The sequence below is a fragment of the Mytilus trossulus genome, chromosome 3 (assembly GCF_036588685.1).
Source record: "Mytilus trossulus isolate FHL-02 chromosome 3, PNRI_Mtr1.1.1.hap1, whole genome shotgun sequence".
NCBI lineage: Eukaryota > Metazoa > Mollusca > Bivalvia > Mytilida > Mytilidae > Mytilus > Mytilus trossulus.
Genome location: NC_086375.1, coordinates 37,052 through 51,895, shown reverse-complemented (window position 1 = coordinate 51,895; position 14,844 = coordinate 37,052). Strand labels below are relative to the sequence as shown.

Sequence of the window (14,844 nt, the reverse complement as noted above, 5' to 3'; positions counted from 1 at the left end):
TGTCAACTTGTTACGATCAGAATCTCTTTGACAAGGAAAACTGTATCGACTAAAACATGAAAGTACCCGGGCTTTATTGGTAAGTGTGAGTATGCATTTGAGCCACGGGACACGTGTAGTTTTGATTCAATATCAATTTATAGTCGTGTCATTTCGATGTAAATTTACATGTACAGTTTGCAATTCTTCTTATCTTACCAGCAGCATGGTCGGCAATGTATAGTACTCAAAAATAGATAATGTAATTGAAATGTTCATTCGAAAGACTAACTGTCTTGGCATGATTTGAAATGTGTGAGTTTTCTTCAAATTGACAAAGACTGACCACTAGGCATCAGCAAAAAAAACCTCGACTTTGTTCCTGACTCATATTGATTTTACAGGTCCAATTTCTGAGATGATAACGTTACAGTGTATCTACTTGAATGCGTTTAATTCAGATTATTGTCCCCCACTATGCTATTTCTTTGCAAGACTGTTTATTTAGGAAATTGACCTGGTGCACACTATTTGCCTTAAGCTATTATATTAACAAGTTATTTTGGCAACGTTACGCATTTAATATATCATTCAAAGTGAATTTTATGTGTTTGTTACTTCATTATTATTCAAACAAAAAACTCAGTCAAATAGTTTCCGAGAATAAAATCTCACATTGAAGAAAATAACAAATCCGGGGCTAAAAAGTGATGGTGACAAAAATATATCCCGTGAGGCGGAGTCGAACCACCGACCTAGAGATTACTAGATTCTATTCCACTACAGTCTCCCGCTCTACCAACTGAGCTATCACGGGGCGATGACAATTACCAGTAAATTGATGTATTTATTGTAAAGAATTTTTACGGAAGTTGGTCATATGGTGTGGCCTATTTTAAAGAAATGTTTTCATGTACCTTGTTCAATGTTTATAATTAGGACATTACAAAATCTCAATTACGTTGAACGAAGAAAGTCAGCCTTCCCTATGTTAAATATAATTCGTTGGGAAATTCTTTTCAGAACATAACAGGAGCGTTCAAAATATATGTTGGCCCGATTATTAAAGTATATGTAAAAAATAACATAGTAAGTGGAATGAGAAGATTTGTCTGCATCATTTATAATGCAGACGTTAAGCCAGATAGCAACTGTTGTATAAAAGCCTAATTTTTATGTCACTTTGTAACATTGCTCCGGTGGCACAATCGGTTAGCGCGCCGTACTTATAGACAGTACCTTCACTGTGCATAGCACAGTATGAGGAATGCGGAGGTTGTGAGTTCGATCCTCACCCGGAGCAATTAGTTTTTTACCTTTCAATTTATTAAATTTGATACCTTCCAGTAACGCTTGTCAACTTGTTACGATCAGAATCTCTTTGACAAGGAAAACTGTATCGACTAAAACATGAAAGTACCCGGGCTTTATTGGTAAGTGTGAGTATGCATTTGAGCCACGGGACACGTGTAGTTTTGATTCAATATCAATTTATAGTCGTGTCATTTCGATGTAAATTTACATGTACAGTTTGCAATTCTTCTTATCTTACCAGCAGCATGGTCGGCAATGTATAGTACTCAAAAATAGATAATGTAATTGAAATGTTCATTCGAAAGACTAACTGTCTTGGCATGATTTGAAATGTGTGAGTTTTCTTCAAATTGACAAAGACTGACCACTAGGCATCAGCAAAAAAAACCTCGACTTTGTTCCTGACTCATATTGATTTTACAGGTCCAATTTCTGAGATGATAACGTTACAGTGTATCTACTTGAATGCGTTTAATTCAGATTATTGTCCCCCACTATGCTATTTCTTTGCAAGACTGTTTATTTAGGAAATTGACCTGGTGCACACTATTTGCCTTAAGCTATTATATTAACAAGTTATTTTGGCAACGTTACGCATTTAATATATCATTCAAAGTGAATTTTATGTGTTTGTTACTTCATTATTATTCAAACAAAAAACTCAGTCAAATAGTTTCCGAGAATAAAATCTCACATTGAAGAAAATAACAAATCCGGGGCTAAAAAGTGATGGTGACAAAAATATATCCCGTGAGGCGGAGTCGAACCACCGACCTAGAGATTACTAGATTCTATTCCACTACAGTCTCCCGCTCTACCAACTGAGCTATCACGGGGCGATGACAATTACCAGTAAATTGATGTATTTATTGTAAAGAATTTTTACGGAAGTTGGTCATATGGTGTGGCCTATTTTAAAGAAATGTTTTCATGTACCTTGTTCAATGTTTATAATTAGGACATTACAAAATCTCAATTACGTTGAACGAAGAAAGTCAGCCTTCCCTATGTTAAATATAATTCGTTGGGAAATTCTTTTCAGAACATAACAGGAGCGTTCAAAATATATGTTGGCCCGATTATTAAAGTATATGTAAAAAATAACATAGTAAGTGGAATGAGAAGATTTGTCTGCATCATTTATAATGCAGACGTTAAGCCAGATAGCAACTGTTGTATAAAAGCCTAATTTTTATGTCACTTTGTAACATTGCTCCGGTGGCACAATCGGTTAGCGCGCCGTACTTATAGACAGTACCTTCACTGTGCATAGCACAGTATGAGGAATGCGGAGGTTGTGAGTTCGATCCTCACCCGGAGCAATTAGTTTTTTACCTTTCAATTTATTAAATTTGATACCTTCCAGTAACGCTTGTCAACTTGTTACGATCAGAATCTCTTTGACAAGGAAAACTGTATCGACTAAAACATGAAAGTACCCGGGCTTTATTGGTAAGTGTGAGTATGCATTTGAGCCACGGGACACGTGTAGTTTTGATTCAATATCAATTTATAGTCGTGTCATTTCGATGTAAATTTACATGTACAGTTTGCAATTCTTCTTATCTTACCAGCAGCATGGTCGGCAATGTATAGTACTCAAAAATAGATAATGTAATTGAAATGTTCATTCGAAAGACTAACTGTCTTGGCATGATTTGAAATGTGTGAGTTTTCTTCAAATTGACAAAGACTGACCACTAGGCATCAGCAAAAAAAACCTCGACTTTGTTCCTGACTCATATTGATTTTACAGGTCCAATTTCTGAGATGATAACGTTACAGTGTATCTACTTGAATGCGTTTAATTCAGATTATTGTCCCCCACTATGCTATTTCTTTGCAAGACTGTTTATTTAGGAAATTGACCTGGTGCACACTATTTGCCTTAAGCTATTATATTAACAAGTTATTTTGGCAACGTTACGCATTTAATATATCATTCAAAGTGAATTTTATGTGTTTGTTACTTCATTATTATTCAAACAAAAAACTCAGTCAAATAGTTTCCGAGAATAAAATCTCACATTGAAGAAAATAACAAATCCGGGGCTAAAAAGTGATGGTGACAAAAATATATCCCGTGAGGCGGAGTCGAACCACCGACCTAGAGATTACTAGATTCTATTCCACTACAGTCTCCCGCTCTACCAACTGAGCTATCACGGGGCGATGACAATTACCAGTAAATTGATGTATTTATTGTAAAGAATTTTTACGGAAGTTGGTCATATGGTGTGGCCTATTTTAAAGAAATGTTTTCATGTACCTTGTTCAATGTTTATAATTAGGACATTACAAAATCTCAATTACGTTGAACGAAGAAAGTCAGCCTTCCCTATGTTAAATATAATTCGTTGGGAAATTCTTTTCAGAACATAACAGGAGCGTTCAAAATATATGTTGGCCCGATTATTAAAGTATATGTAAAAAATAACATAGTAAGTGGAATGAGAAGATTTGTCTGCATCATTTATAATGCAGACGTTAAGCCAGATAGCAACTGTTGTATAAAAGCCTAATTTTTATGTCACTTTGTAACATTGCTCCGGTGGCACAATCGGTTAGCGCGCCGTACTTATAGACAGTACCTTCACTGTGCATAGCACAGTATGAGGAATGCGGAGGTTGTGAGTTCGATCCTCACCCGGAGCAATTAGTTTTTTACCTTTCAATTTATTAAATTTGATACCTTCCAGTAACGCTTGTCAACTTGTTACGATCAGAATCTCTTTGACAAGGAAAACTGTATCGACTAAAACATGAAAGTACCCGGGCTTTATTGGTAAGTGTGAGTATGCATTTGAGCCACGGGACACGTGTAGTTTTGATTCAATATCAATTTATAGTCGTGTCATTTCGATGTAAATTTACATGTACAGTTTGCAATTCTTCTTATCTTACCAGCAGCATGGTCGGCAATGTATAGTACTCAAAAATAGATAATGTAATTGAAATGTTCATTCGAAAGACTAACTGTCTTGGCATGATTTGAAATGTGTGAGTTTTCTTCAAATTGACAAAGACTGACCACTAGGCATCAGCAAAAAAAACCTCGACTTTGTTCCTGACTCATATTGATTTTACAGGTCCAATTTCTGAGATGATAACGTTACAGTGTATCTACTTGAATGCGTTTAATTCAGATTATTGTCCCCCACTATGCTATTTCTTTGCAAGACTGTTTATTTAGGAAATTGACCTGGTGCACACTATTTGCCTTAAGCTATTATATTAACAAGTTATTTTGGCAACGTTACGCATTTAATATATCATTCAAAGTGAATTTTATGTGTTTGTTACTTCATTATTATTCAAACAAAAAACTCAGTCAAATAGTTTCCGAGAATAAAATCTCACATTGAAGAAAATAACAAATCCGGGGCTAAAAAGTGATGGTGACAAAAATATATCCCGTGAGGCGGAGTCGAACCACCGACCTAGAGATTACTAGATTCTATTCCACTACAGTCTCCCGCTCTACCAACTGAGCTATCACGGGGCGATGACAATTACCAGTAAATTGATGTATTTATTGTAAAGAATTTTTACGGAAGTTGGTCATATGGTGTGGCCTATTTTAAAGAAATGTTTTCATGTACCTTGTTCAATGTTTATAATTAGGACATTACAAAATCTCAATTACGTTGAACGAAGAAAGTCAGCCTTCCCTATGTTAAATATAATTCGTTGGGAAATTCTTTTCAGAACATAACAGGAGCGTTCAAAATATATGTTGGCCCGATTATTAAAGTATATGTAAAAAATAACATAGTAAGTGGAATGAGAAGATTTGTCTGCATCATTTATAATGCAGACGTTAAGCCAGATAGCAACTGTTGTATAAAAGCCTAATTTTTATGTCACTTTGTAACATTGCTCCGGTGGCACAATCGGTTAGCGCGCCGTACTTATAGACAGTACCTTCACTGTGCATAGCACAGTATGAGGAATGCGGAGGTTGTGAGTTCGATCCTCACCCGGAGCAATTAGTTTTTTACCTTTCAATTTATTAAATTTGATACCTTCCAGTAACGCTTGTCAACTTGTTACGATCAGAATCTCTTTGACAAGGAAAACTGTATCGACTAAAACATGAAAGTACCCGGGCTTTATTGGTAAGTGTGAGTATGCATTTGAGCCACGGGACACGTGTAGTTTTGATTCAATATCAATTTATAGTCGTGTCATTTCGATGTAAATTTACATGTACAGTTTGCAATTCTTCTTATCTTACCAGCAGCATGGTCGGCAATGTATAGTACTCAAAAATAGATAATGTAATTGAAATGTTCATTCGAAAGACTAACTGTCTTGGCATGATTTGAAATGTGTGAGTTTTCTTCAAATTGACAAAGACTGACCACTAGGCATCAGCAAAAAAAACCTCGACTTTGTTCCTGACTCATATTGATTTTACAGGTCCAATTTCTGAGATGATAACGTTACAGTGTATCTACTTGAATGCGTTTAATTCAGATTATTGTCCCCCACTATGCTATTTCTTTGCAAGACTGTTTATTTAGGAAATTGACCTGGTGCACACTATTTGCCTTAAGCTATTATATTAACAAGTTATTTTGGCAACGTTACGCATTTAATATATCATTCAAAGTGAATTTTATGTGTTTGTTACTTCATTATTATTCAAACAAAAAACTCAGTCAAATAGTTTCCGAGAATAAAATCTCACATTGAAGAAAATAACAAATCCGGGGCTAAAAAGTGATGGTGACAAAAATATATCCCGTGAGGCGGAGTCGAACCACCGACCTAGAGATTACTAGATTCTATTCCACTACAGTCTCCCGCTCTACCAACTGAGCTATCACGGGGCGATGACAATTACCAGTAAATTGATGTATTTATTGTAAAGAATTTTTACGGAAGTTGGTCATATGGTGTGGCCTATTTTAAAGAAATGTTTTCATGTACCTTGTTCAATGTTTATAATTAGGACATTACAAAATCTCAATTACGTTGAACGAAGAAAGTCAGCCTTCCCTATGTTAAATATAATTCGTTGGGAAATTCTTTTCAGAACATAACAGGAGCGTTCAAAATATATGTTGGCCCGATTATTAAAGTATATGTAAAAAATAACATAGTAAGTGGAATGAGAAGATTTGTCTGCATCATTTATAATGCAGACGTTAAGCCAGATAGCAACTGTTGTATAAAAGCCTAATTTTTATGTCACTTTGTAACATTGCTCCGGTGGCACAATCGGTTAGCGCGCCGTACTTATAGACAGTACCTTCACTGTGCATAGCACAGTATGAGGAATGCGGAGGTTGTGAGTTCGATCCTCACCCGGAGCAATTAGTTTTTTACCTTTCAATTTATTAAATTTGATACCTTCCAGTAACGCTTGTCAACTTGTTACGATCAGAATCTCTTTGACAAGGAAAACTGTATCGACTAAAACATGAAAGTACCCGGGCTTTATTGGTAAGTGTGAGTATGCATTTGAGCCACGGGACACGTGTAGTTTTGATTCAATATCAATTTATAGTCGTGTCATTTCGATGTAAATTTACATGTACAGTTTGCAATTCTTCTTATCTTACCAGCAGCATGGTCGGCAATGTATAGTACTCAAAAATAGATAATGTAATTGAAATGTTCATTCGAAAGACTAACTGTCTTGGCATGATTTGAAATGTGTGAGTTTTCTTCAAATTGACAAAGACTGACCACTAGGCATCAGCAAAAAAAACCTCGACTTTGTTCCTGACTCATATTGATTTTACAGGTCCAATTTCTGAGATGATAACGTTACAGTGTATCTACTTGAATGCGTTTAATTCAGATTATTGTCCCCCACTATGCTATTTCTTTGCAAGACTGTTTATTTAGGAAATTGACCTGGTGCACACTATTTGCCTTAAGCTATTATATTAACAAGTTATTTTGGCAACGTTACGCATTTAATATATCATTCAAAGTGAATTTTATGTGTTTGTTACTTCATTATTATTCAAACAAAAAACTCAGTCAAATAGTTTCCGAGAATAAAATCTCACATTGAAGAAAATAACAAATCCGGGGCTAAAAAGTGATGGTGACAAAAATATATCCCGTGAGGCGGAGTCGAACCACCGACCTAGAGATTACTAGATTCTATTCCACTACAGTCTCCCGCTCTACCAACTGAGCTATCACGGGGCGATGACAATTACCAGTAAATTGATGTATTTATTGTAAAGAATTTTTACGGAAGTTGGTCATATGGTGTGGCCTATTTTAAAGAAATGTTTTCATGTACCTTGTTCAATGTTTATAATTAGGACATTACAAAATCTCAATTACGTTGAACGAAGAAAGTCAGCCTTCCCTATGTTAAATATAATTCGTTGGGAAATTCTTTTCAGAACATAACAGGAGCGTTCAAAATATATGTTGGCCCGATTATTAAAGTATATGTAAAAAATAACATAGTAAGTGGAATGAGAAGATTTGTCTGCATCATTTATAATGCAGACGTTAAGCCAGATAGCAACTGTTGTATAAAAGCCTAATTTTTATGTCACTTTGTAACATTGCTCCGGTGGCACAATCGGTTAGCGCGCCGTACTTATAGACAGTACCTTCACTGTGCATAGCACAGTATGAGGAATGCGGAGGTTGTGAGTTCGATCCTCACCCGGAGCAATTAGTTTTTTACCTTTCAATTTATTAAATTTGATACCTTCCAGTAACGCTTGTCAACTTGTTACGATCAGAATCTCTTTGACAAGGAAAACTGTATCGACTAAAACATGAAAGTACCCGGGCTTTATTGGTAAGTGTGAGTATGCATTTGAGCCACGGGACACGTGTAGTTTTGATTCAATATCAATTTATAGTCGTGTCATTTCGATGTAAATTTACATGTACAGTTTGCAATTCTTCTTATCTTACCAGCAGCATGGTCGGCAATGTATAGTACTCAAAAATAGATAATGTAATTGAAATGTTCATTCGAAAGACTAACTGTCTTGGCATGATTTGAAATGTGTGAGTTTTCTTCAAATTGACAAAGACTGACCACTAGGCATCAGCAAAAAAAACCTCGACTTTGTTCCTGACTCATATTGATTTTACAGGTCCAATTTCTGAGATGATAACGTTACAGTGTATCTACTTGAATGCGTTTAATTCAGATTATTGTCCCCCACTATGCTATTTCTTTGCAAGACTGTTTATTTAGGAAATTGACCTGGTGCACACTATTTGCCTTAAGCTATTATATTAACAAGTTATTTTGGCAACGTTACGCATTTAATATATCATTCAAAGTGAATTTTATGTGTTTGTTACTTCATTATTATTCAAACAAAAAACTCAGTCAAATAGTTTCCGAGAATAAAATCTCACATTGAAGAAAATAACAAATCCGGGGCTAAAAAGTGATGGTGACAAAAATATATCCCGTGAGGCGGAGTCGAACCACCGACCTAGAGATTACTAGATTCTATTCCACTACAGTCTCCCGCTCTTTTTTTTATCTTTATTAAAATAAGACATCATATTATACACATTAAAATACATAAAACATTATCACAAGTGTCAATATCAATTCGAAATGTCTATAACATTCAATTCCAAGCTTCTGTATAAATGTCTACAATACACAATCAGTTTACATTTTCAAATTACTACAATTCAAATATTATATCATTATCTTTTTCTTTAACCAAAGGATTATCAAGCAAAAATTTCTTTTCAAATAAAGACTTCATTTTACCTTTTTGACACATATACACATAAAAATACATGACATAATGTTTTAGTGCGTACTTAAAAAGTTGAACTAAATTAACATTTGTTTTGCCATTCATAATGATATTCCTTCTTCTGAATATACAATATCTTGCAGTTGAAAGCAGAAAGTTAACAAAACTGTCATTAACACCTTTCATTTTCCAATTTAACCCAAATAGTAGCAAATGTTCACTATGTACACCACTTATTTTGTCAGAATCACAATTTTCAAATAATTTTACAAACAATTCAGACAAATAGTTATGAAATTCTAACAGTTCATCACAGTTTATAAACATATGTAATAGATCTTCAATTTCACTACCACAAACATCACATAAATCATCATCAGACCATCCAATTCTTTTGAATTTACTTTTAGTAAATATACAATTATGATATGACCGCTCTACCAACTGAGCTATCACGGGGCGATGACAATTACCAGTAAATTGATGTATTTATTGTAAAGAATTTTTACGGAAGTTGGTCATATGGTGTGGCCTATTTTAAAGAAATGTTTTCATGTACCTTGTTCAATGTTTATAATTAGGACATTACAAAATCTCAATTACGTTGAACGAAGAAAGTCAGCCTTCCCTATGTTAAATATAATTCGTTGGGAAATTCTTTTCAGAACATAACAGGAGCGTTCAAAATATATGTTGGCCCGATTATTAAAGTATATGTAAAAAATAACATAGTAAGTGGAATGAGAAGATTTGTCTGCATCATTTATAATGCAGACGTTAAGCCAGATAGCAACTGTTGTATAAAAGCCTAATTTTTATGTCACTTTGTAACATTGCTCCGGTGGCACAATCGGTTAGCGCGCCGTACTTATAGACAGTACCTTCACTGTGCATAGCACAGTATGAGGAATGCGGAGGTTGTGAGTTCGATCCTCACCCGGAGCAATTAGTTTTTTACCTTTCAATTTATTAAATTTGATACCTTCCAGTAACGCTTGTCAACTTGTTACGATCAGAATCTCTTTGACAAGGAAAACTGTATCGACTAAAACATGAAAGTACCCGGGCTTTATTGGTAAGTGTGAGTATGCATTTGAGCCACGGGACACGTGTAGTTTTGATTCAATATCAATTTATAGTCGTGTCATTTCGATGTAAATTTACATGTACAGTTTGCAATTCTTCTTATCTTACCAGCAGCATGGTCGGCAATGTATAGTACTCAAAAATAGATAATGTAATTGAAATGTTCATTCGAAAGACTAACTGTCTTGGCATGATTTGAAATGTGTGAGTTTTCTTCAAATTGACAAAGACTGACCACTAGGCATCAGCAAAAAAAACCTCGACTTTGTTCCTGACTCATATTGATTTTACAGGTCCAATTTCTGAGATGATAACGTTACAGTGTATCTACTTGAATGCGTTTAATTCAGATTATTGTCCCCCACTATGCTATTTCTTTGCAAGACTGTTTATTTAGGAAATTGACCTGGTGCACACTATTTGCCTTAAGCTATTATATTAACAAGTTATTTTGGCAACGTTACGCATTTAATATATCATTCAAAGTGAATTTTATGTGTTTGTTACTTCATTATTATTCAAACAAAAAACTCAGTCAAATAGTTTCCGAGAATAAAATCTCACATTGAAGAAAATAACAAATCCGGGGCTAAAAAGTGATGGTGACAAAAATATATCCCGTGAGGCGGAGTCGAACCACCGACCTAGAGATTACTAGATTCTATTCCACTACAGTCTCCCGCTCTACCAACTGAGCTATCACGGGGCGATGACAATTACCAGTAAATTGATGTATTTATTGTAAAGAATTTTTACGGAAGTTGGTCATATGGTGTGGCCTATTTTAAAGAAATGTTTTCATGTACCTTGTTCAATGTTTATAATTAGGACATTACAAAATCTCAATTACGTTGAACGAAGAAAGTCAGCCTTCCCTATGTTAAATATAATTCGTTGGGAAATTCTTTTCAGAACATAACAGGAGCGTTCAAAATATATGTTGGCCCGATTATTAAAGTATATGTAAAAAATAACATAGTAAGTGGAATGAGAAGATTTGTCTGCATCATTTATAATGCAGACGTTAAGCCAGATAGCAACTGTTGTATAAAAGCCTAATTTTTATGTCACTTTGTAACATTGCTCCGGTGGCACAATCGGTTAGCGCGCCGTACTTATAGACAGTACCTTCACTGTGCATAGCACAGTATGAGGAATGCGGAGGTTGTGAGTTCGATCCTCACCCGGAGCAATTAGTTTTTTACCTTTCAATTTATTAAATTTGATACCTTCCAGTAACGCTTGTCAACTTGTTACGATCAGAATCTCTTTGACAAGGAAAACTGTATCGACTAAAACATGAAAGTACCCGGGCTTTATTGGTAAGTGTGAGTATGCATTTGAGCCACGGGACACGTGTAGTTTTGATTCAATATCAATTTATAGTCGTGTCATTTCGATGTAAATTTACATGTACAGTTTGCAATTCTTCTTATCTTACCAGCAGCATGGTCGGCAATGTATAGTACTCAAAAATAGATAATGTAATTGAAATGTTCATTCGAAAGACTAACTGTCTTGGCATGATTTGAAATGTGTGAGTTTTCTTCAAATTGACAAAGACTGACCACTAGGCATCAGCAAAAAAAACCTCGACTTTGTTCCTGACTCATATTGATTTTACAGGTCCAATTTCTGAGATGATAACGTTACAGTGTATCTACTTGAATGCGTTTAATTCAGATTATTGTCCCCCACTATGCTATTTCTTTGCAAGACTGTTTATTTAGGAAATTGACCTGGTGCACACTATTTGCCTTAAGCTATTATATTAACAAGTTATTTTGGCAACGTTACGCATTTAATATATCATTCAAAGTGAATTTTATGTGTTTGTTACTTCATTATTATTCAAACAAAAAACTCAGTCAAATAGTTTCCGAGAATAAAATCTCACATTGAAGAAAATAACAAATCCGGGGCTAAAAAGTGATGGTGACAAAAATATATCCCGTGAGGCGGAGTCGAACCACCGACCTAGAGATTACTAGATTCTATTCCACTACAGTCTCCCGCTCTACCAACTGAGCTATCACGGGGCGATGACAATTACCAGTAAATTGATGTATTTATTGTAAAGAATTTTTACGGAAGTTGGTCATATGGTGTGGCCTATTTTAAAGAAATGTTTTCATGTACCTTGTTCAATGTTTATAATTAGGACATTACAAAATCTCAATTACGTTGAACGAAGAAAGTCAGCCTTCCCTATGTTAAATATAATTCGTTGGGAAATTCTTTTCAGAACATAACAGGAGCGTTCAAAATATATGTTGGCCCGATTATTAAAGTATATGTAAAAAATAACATAGTAAGTGGAATGAGAAGATTTGTCTGCATCATTTATAATGCAGACGTTAAGCCAGATAGCAACTGTTGTATAAAAGCCTAATTTTTATGTCACTTTGTAACATTGCTCCGGTGGCACAATCGGTTAGCGCGCCGTACTTATAGACAGTACCTTCACTGTGCATAGCACAGTATGAGGAATGCGGAGGTTGTGAGTTCGATCCTCACCCGGAGCAATTAGTTTTTTACCTTTCAATTTATTAAATTTGATACCTTCCAGTAACGCTTGTCAACTTGTTACGATCAGAATCTCTTTGACAAGGAAAACTGTATCGACTAAAACATGAAAGTACCCGGGCTTTATTGGTAAGTGTGAGTATGCATTTGAGCCACGGGACACGTGTAGTTTTGATTCAATATCAATTTATAGTCGTGTCATTTCGATGTAAATTTACATGTACAGTTTGCAATTCTTCTTATCTTACCAGCAGCATGGTCGGCAATGTATAGTACTCAAAAATAGATAATGTAATTGAAATGTTCATTCGAAAGACTAACTGTCTTGGCATGATTTGAAATGTGTGAGTTTTCTTCAAATTGACAAAGACTGACCACTAGGCATCAGCAAAAAAAACCTCGACTTTGTTCCTGACTCATATTGATTTTACAGGTCCAATTTCTGAGATGATAACGTTACAGTGTATCTACTTGAATGCGTTTAATTCAGATTATTGTCCCCCACTATGCTATTTCTTTGCAAGACTGTTTATTTAGGAAATTGACCTGGTGCACACTATTTGCCTTAAGCTATTATATTAACAAGTTATTTTGGCAACGTTACGCATTTAATATATCATTCAAAGTGAATTTTATGTGTTTGTTACTTCATTATTATTCAAACAAAAAACTCAGTCAAATAGTTTCCGAGAATAAAATCTCACATTGAAGAAAATAACAAATCCGGGGCTAAAAAGTGATGGTGACAAAAATATATCCCGTGAGGCGGAGTCGAACCACCGACCTAGAGATTACTAGATTCTATTCCACTACAGTCTCCCGCTCTACCAACTGAGCTATCACGGGGCGATGACAATTACCAGTAAATTGATGTATTTATTGTAAAGAATTTTTACGGAAGTTGGTCATATGGTGTGGCCTATTTTAAAGAAATGTTTTCATGTACCTTGTTCAATGTTTATAATTAGGACATTACAAAATCTCAATTACGTTGAACGAAGAAAGTCAGCCTTCCCTATGTTAAATATAATTCGTTGGGAAATTCTTTTCAGAACATAACAGGAGCGTTCAAAATATATGTTGGACCGATTATTAAAGTATATGTAAAAAATAACATAGTAAGTGGAATGAGAAGATTTGTCTGCATCATTTATAATGCAGACGTTAAGCCAGATAGCAACTGTTGTATAAAAGCCTAATTTTTATGTCACTTTGTAACATTGCTCCGGTGGCACAATCGGTTAGCGCGCCGTACTTATAGACAGTACCTTCACTGTGCATAGCACAGTATGAGGAATGCGGAGGTTGTGAGTTCGATCCTCACCCGGAGCAATTAGTTTTTTACCTTTCAATTTATTAAATTTGATACCTTCCAGTAACGCTTGTCAACTTGTTACGATCAGAATCTCTTTGACAAGGAAAACTGTATCGACTAAAACATGAAAGTACCCGGGCTTTATTGGTAAGTGTGAGTATGCATTTGAGCCACGGGACACGTGTAGTTTTGATTCAATATCAATTTATAGTCGTGTCATTTCGATGTAAATTTACATGTACAGTTTGCAATTCTTCTTATCTTACCAGCAGCATGGTCGGCAATGTATAGTACTCAAAAATAGATAATGTAATTGAAATGTTCATTCGAAAGACTAACTGTCTTGGCATGATTTGAAATGTGTGAGTTTTCTTCAAATTGACAAAGACTGACCACTAGGCATCAGCAAAAAAAACCTCGACTTTGTTCCTGACTCATATTGATTTTACAGGTCCAATTTCTGAGATGATAACGTTACAGTGTATCTACTTGAATGCGTTTAATTCAGATTATTGTCCCCCACTATGCTATTTCTTTGCAAGACTGTTTATTTAGGAAATTGACCTGGTGCACACTATTTGCCTTAAGCTATTATATTAACAAGTTATTTTGGCAACGTTACGCATTTAATATATCATTCAAAGTGAATTTTATGTGTTTGTTACTTCATTATTATTCAAACAAAAAACTCAGTCAAATAGTTTCCGAGAATAAAATCTCACATTGAAGAAAATAACAAATCCGGGGCTAAAAAGTGATGGTGACAAAAATATATCCCGTGAGGCGGAGTCGAACCACCGACCTAGAGATTACTAGATTCTATTCCACTACAGTCTCCCGCTCTACCAACTGAGCTATCACGGGGCGATGACAATTACCAGTAAATTGATGTATTTATTGTAAAGA

General features: G+C 35.1%; 20 non-coding genes across 20 annotated transcripts; 10 read left to right on the top strand and 10 right to left on the bottom strand.

Annotated features, from left to right (window-relative positions):
* Nucleotides 1-706: 706 nt before the first annotated feature.
* Nucleotides 707-796, bottom strand: Trnay-gua (transfer RNA tyrosine (anticodon GUA)). Its single transcript is given in 2 exon segments — nucleotides 707-742; nucleotides 760-796. It is a non-coding gene; the product is annotated as a tRNA-Tyr (tRNA).
* A 376-nt stretch (nucleotides 797-1,172) lies between these two features.
* Nucleotides 1,173-1,282, top strand: Trnai-uau (transfer RNA isoleucine (anticodon UAU)). The gene is made up of 2 exons: nucleotides 1,173-1,210; nucleotides 1,247-1,282. It is a non-coding gene; the product is annotated as a tRNA-Ile (tRNA).
* A 757-nt stretch (nucleotides 1,283-2,039) lies between these two features.
* Nucleotides 2,040-2,129, bottom strand: Trnay-gua (transfer RNA tyrosine (anticodon GUA)). The gene is given in 2 exon segments: nucleotides 2,040-2,075; nucleotides 2,093-2,129. It is a non-coding gene; the product is annotated as a tRNA-Tyr (tRNA).
* Nucleotides 2,130-2,505: 376 nt separating this feature from the next.
* Trnai-uau (transfer RNA isoleucine (anticodon UAU)) lies at nucleotides 2,506-2,615 on the top strand. Its single transcript has 2 exons — nucleotides 2,506-2,543; nucleotides 2,580-2,615. It is a non-coding gene; the product is annotated as a tRNA-Ile (tRNA).
* Nucleotides 2,616-3,372: 757 nt separating this feature from the next.
* Trnay-gua (transfer RNA tyrosine (anticodon GUA)) lies at nucleotides 3,373-3,462 on the bottom strand. Its single transcript is given in 2 exon segments — nucleotides 3,373-3,408; nucleotides 3,426-3,462. It is a non-coding gene; the product is annotated as a tRNA-Tyr (tRNA).
* Nucleotides 3,463-3,838: 376 nt separating this feature from the next.
* Trnai-uau (transfer RNA isoleucine (anticodon UAU)) lies at nucleotides 3,839-3,948 on the top strand. The gene is made up of 2 exons: nucleotides 3,839-3,876; nucleotides 3,913-3,948. It is a non-coding gene; the product is annotated as a tRNA-Ile (tRNA).
* A 757-nt stretch (nucleotides 3,949-4,705) lies between these two features.
* Nucleotides 4,706-4,795, bottom strand: Trnay-gua (transfer RNA tyrosine (anticodon GUA)). Its single transcript is given in 2 exon segments — nucleotides 4,706-4,741; nucleotides 4,759-4,795. It is a non-coding gene; the product is annotated as a tRNA-Tyr (tRNA).
* A 376-nt stretch (nucleotides 4,796-5,171) lies between these two features.
* Nucleotides 5,172-5,281, top strand: Trnai-uau (transfer RNA isoleucine (anticodon UAU)). Its single transcript has 2 exons — nucleotides 5,172-5,209; nucleotides 5,246-5,281. It is a non-coding gene; the product is annotated as a tRNA-Ile (tRNA).
* A 757-nt stretch (nucleotides 5,282-6,038) lies between these two features.
* Trnay-gua (transfer RNA tyrosine (anticodon GUA)) lies at nucleotides 6,039-6,128 on the bottom strand. The gene is given in 2 exon segments: nucleotides 6,039-6,074; nucleotides 6,092-6,128. It is a non-coding gene; the product is annotated as a tRNA-Tyr (tRNA).
* A 376-nt stretch (nucleotides 6,129-6,504) lies between these two features.
* On the top strand, nucleotides 6,505-6,614 carry Trnai-uau (transfer RNA isoleucine (anticodon UAU)). Its single transcript has 2 exons — nucleotides 6,505-6,542; nucleotides 6,579-6,614. It is a non-coding gene; the product is annotated as a tRNA-Ile (tRNA).
* Nucleotides 6,615-7,371: 757 nt separating this feature from the next.
* Nucleotides 7,372-7,461, bottom strand: Trnay-gua (transfer RNA tyrosine (anticodon GUA)). Its single transcript is given in 2 exon segments — nucleotides 7,372-7,407; nucleotides 7,425-7,461. It is a non-coding gene; the product is annotated as a tRNA-Tyr (tRNA).
* A 376-nt stretch (nucleotides 7,462-7,837) lies between these two features.
* Trnai-uau (transfer RNA isoleucine (anticodon UAU)) lies at nucleotides 7,838-7,947 on the top strand. The gene is made up of 2 exons: nucleotides 7,838-7,875; nucleotides 7,912-7,947. It is a non-coding gene; the product is annotated as a tRNA-Ile (tRNA).
* A 1,899-nt stretch (nucleotides 7,948-9,846) lies between these two features.
* Nucleotides 9,847-9,956, top strand: Trnai-uau (transfer RNA isoleucine (anticodon UAU)). Its single transcript has 2 exons — nucleotides 9,847-9,884; nucleotides 9,921-9,956. It is a non-coding gene; the product is annotated as a tRNA-Ile (tRNA).
* Nucleotides 9,957-10,713: 757 nt separating this feature from the next.
* Trnay-gua (transfer RNA tyrosine (anticodon GUA)) lies at nucleotides 10,714-10,803 on the bottom strand. The gene is given in 2 exon segments: nucleotides 10,714-10,749; nucleotides 10,767-10,803. It is a non-coding gene; the product is annotated as a tRNA-Tyr (tRNA).
* Nucleotides 10,804-11,179: 376 nt separating this feature from the next.
* Trnai-uau (transfer RNA isoleucine (anticodon UAU)) lies at nucleotides 11,180-11,289 on the top strand. The gene is made up of 2 exons: nucleotides 11,180-11,217; nucleotides 11,254-11,289. It is a non-coding gene; the product is annotated as a tRNA-Ile (tRNA).
* A 757-nt stretch (nucleotides 11,290-12,046) lies between these two features.
* Nucleotides 12,047-12,136, bottom strand: Trnay-gua (transfer RNA tyrosine (anticodon GUA)). Its single transcript is given in 2 exon segments — nucleotides 12,047-12,082; nucleotides 12,100-12,136. It is a non-coding gene; the product is annotated as a tRNA-Tyr (tRNA).
* A 376-nt stretch (nucleotides 12,137-12,512) lies between these two features.
* On the top strand, nucleotides 12,513-12,622 carry Trnai-uau (transfer RNA isoleucine (anticodon UAU)). The gene is made up of 2 exons: nucleotides 12,513-12,550; nucleotides 12,587-12,622. It is a non-coding gene; the product is annotated as a tRNA-Ile (tRNA).
* Nucleotides 12,623-13,379: 757 nt separating this feature from the next.
* Nucleotides 13,380-13,469, bottom strand: Trnay-gua (transfer RNA tyrosine (anticodon GUA)). The gene is given in 2 exon segments: nucleotides 13,380-13,415; nucleotides 13,433-13,469. It is a non-coding gene; the product is annotated as a tRNA-Tyr (tRNA).
* Nucleotides 13,470-13,845: 376 nt separating this feature from the next.
* Nucleotides 13,846-13,955, top strand: Trnai-uau (transfer RNA isoleucine (anticodon UAU)). The gene is made up of 2 exons: nucleotides 13,846-13,883; nucleotides 13,920-13,955. It is a non-coding gene; the product is annotated as a tRNA-Ile (tRNA).
* A 757-nt stretch (nucleotides 13,956-14,712) lies between these two features.
* Trnay-gua (transfer RNA tyrosine (anticodon GUA)) lies at nucleotides 14,713-14,802 on the bottom strand. The gene is given in 2 exon segments: nucleotides 14,713-14,748; nucleotides 14,766-14,802. It is a non-coding gene; the product is annotated as a tRNA-Tyr (tRNA).
* Nucleotides 14,803-14,844: the final 42 nt, after the last annotated feature.